The sequence below is a fragment of the Pteropus vampyrus genome, unplaced genomic scaffold (assembly GCF_000151845.1).
Source record: "Pteropus vampyrus isolate Shadow unplaced genomic scaffold, Pvam_2.0 Scaffold22143, whole genome shotgun sequence".
Taxonomy (NCBI): domain Eukaryota; kingdom Metazoa; phylum Chordata; class Mammalia; order Chiroptera; family Pteropodidae; genus Pteropus; species Pteropus vampyrus.
Window position 1 is genome coordinate 1 of NW_011910924.1, and position 2,913 is coordinate 2,913.

A 2,913-nucleotide genomic window follows, 5' to 3' on the forward strand; every position below is an offset into this window, starting at 1 on the left:
CATCATCTGTGAATCCAACGTCAATAAGATCTGTCTCTACCCCAGGGGGAGCTTCTGCCTGAAAAAAAGAGAAACTCGTATCAGCCCACACCACAGGCTAGCTTCCAAGAAGGAGATTAGCAAGAAGGAAGTTTACTGGGGATAATGACATGTGAAGAAGTGAAGGGAAGCAGGGCTAAGCAAAAGAAGAAGTTGTCATGCAGTCAAAGGCCTCAGCCAATTCCCCAGAGAGGTCTTGAGCCAGGATGGGTGCATAGTAGTGTCTCAAACTGTGTCAAAGGGACAGAATCTTTAAACTCTGGTACTGACCAGTTGCTAAATATAAGCTGCTCCCAGGAAAGGCTTTAGGTAAGGAAGCTCTCTCTTCTGAAGGCCACTGCTGGAGGGATACTCAGCTGTGTATGAGCTACCAGTCACCAATACTCTCCAAGGCTGGGGGAAATAAATGCTTCTGTCCTGAAGTGTGTATATTTGGGGTTGTCTAAGCAACATATCAAAGCATCTACTATACCCCCATCAACCTTAACTGCTGAATGATCATTATTTGCATATTTGCCCCCCTGACACTGTAAGATTCTCAGGACAGGGACTTTGCTTTCTTATCTGTATTCTCAGCTTTCTGTGCATTGTCTGGCACAACTCAGGTGCCCAATAAATGTTTCAAGATCTGTTCTGGGTCTTAGGGCATTCTTGCTACCCACAGGGAGATTCACAATTCCTGAACTTCAACAAAAAGTAGAATACCATTTTATATTTGTATCAAGCTTTGTACCTTTTCAAAATGCTTTGTCATTCATTTCATGTGGTCCTTAAAAATAGTGAGATATGCAGGAATATTTATTATTACCTAAAAAGGCACTAACTGGACAAAGGCTTAACCTTTCATACACAACTATTACTGCAAAGAATATGGGTATTTTTCAAAGACCCATTCCTATGTACTCTGAAAGACTCTAAACTTACCATGTAACAGTGCCTGTTTCAAATTGAAAAATAATAATAAACTTACCATGACCACAGAGTCAGGCTCATAGGGCACATTGTAGTTCTTGGCAATTTCAATCAGGTATCTCTCCACCAGGATTTTGGGTGGGGCTTCCACGCTCAGTTTGTGCATTAACTGTAAGTAAAAGCACAGAATTAAGAGGTATCTATACCAATCAGCCTAAGCCTAGTACCTGTCTCACTTTTAAACTTTGTTCCTCTCATTTTAAAGGTAAATTGAGAAGAAAAAGTTTCAGACCAGTTAAATGATTTTTTTGCCAGTCACAAAGCCTATTGCAAGACCCATGTATTTCTCTCATTCTCTGGTTACATATGACCCATGTATTGGTAAAAGATTAATACCGCTGCCTTCCACATTTGAATTCATCCCCGCCTCACTTCTACTTCCACAAATTACAAGGGGCACAAAGGACAGAGGCCAAATAAGGAAAAAAACAGAATGACAGCCTCACGATCAAAAGTATAGGGCCAGGATGAGTTGACTGCCCTGCCCACCAGAGAGCCTTCTTCTCACTATGAAATGTGCAAGCCTGGATTAACTTTACCACACAGTGGGACTCGCTAGAATCACTGCAGCCAATAAAATAACCAGTCCCCACCCTGCCCACTGCTTCAAGTTTAGCAAGAATGTTCGTTACCCTGTCATTTACAGTTCCAATCTGGTTGGTCTTACATAACTTGCCATATTCCTTGCTATACTTGGCACAGAGCTGATCAGCAACCTACAGAGAAAAAGAAACAATAAATAGAAGTGGAAATTACTCCAACAGACTGCTTCAAGCTTCCTCCTATCAACAGTAAACAGGCTTCTAGTACAGGATTTCCAAATAACTGGGCCCTGTAAAACTTTAAGGGGTATAGACTTATTTAGTTTTTTGTTTATGCATCCATCCACTGAGCTGCAACTATGTGCCAAACTCTATTATAAGCTGTATAATATACACTGTAAATACCATGAACAAAAACAGACATTGTCTTACAGTCTCTGGGGAGAACAGTCATTACTCGGTCACACAAATAAAGATACATATGCAGCTAACTGCCATCAAGGAACATATTATCAACAGCTTATGACAGCAGAATCAAATCTGATTAAGAAAAATCAGCTAACTATAGGGAGTGAGCACAATGCAATATGCAGATAATGCATTACAGAACTTTATACTTGAAACTCATGTTATTAACCAATGTCATCCCGATAAATTTAAATTTAAAGAGTGGGGGGAGAGGGAGGAGAGAGAGAGGGACAAGAAGAGAGAAAGAAAAAAAGTAAGGCTTCCTGAAAAAAGTGATGCTTCACCAAAATGTAAAGGATGATTAATAGTTAACTAAACAAGATGGAAGGAAGGGCATTTCAGGAGGGGGAAAAAAGCATGTGCAAAGGCCTAAGGTGGAAAAACAGGGCCAATCCTCAAGCTGAAGTAAAGTCAGTAAGCCTCTAGTGCAGAGCCTGAGGGAGGAATGTGGTAGGAAATTAAGGCAAAAGGAGGCCAGACAATACAGGGCTATGTCAACCACATTACAAGTTTTGTTCCTAACACAAGCACAAGAGAAAGATACTAAAGGGCTTTAAAGCAAGGGGTAGTGACAGGATGAGATCAGTGTTTTGAACAGAAACTTCAGTTGTTCTAATGGAATGGTACATAGATTAAAGAAAACCAAAGTAAATATAAGAAGAACATTCAAGAATTACTACAACAGTCCAGGCAGGAGATGACAGTGGCACTGGACCACAGTGGTCCCAACACCTGGGAGCTCAGTGTGGGGGCACTCTCTGTTCAATACATAGACTTTCAGGGATACCTACTACTTAATAAGTTTGTCATTTGTCTTCTGATAATGACTTTTGTTTTGCTTCATATTATTTATTTTTTAATATTAATATTAACATCATTTTTATGGCTTTTG

General features: G+C 40.1%; 1 long non-coding RNA gene across 1 annotated transcript; it reads right to left on the reverse strand.

Moving 5' to 3' along the window:
* LOC105311029 lies at window positions 1-1,748 on the reverse strand. The gene is made up of 3 exons (XR_897604.2): window positions 1,644-1,748; window positions 1,010-1,120; window positions 1-58 (listed from the first exon to the last, which is right to left on the reverse strand). It is a non-coding gene; the product is annotated as an uncharacterized LOC105311029 (long non-coding RNA).
* Window positions 1,749-2,913: the final 1,165 nt, after the last annotated feature.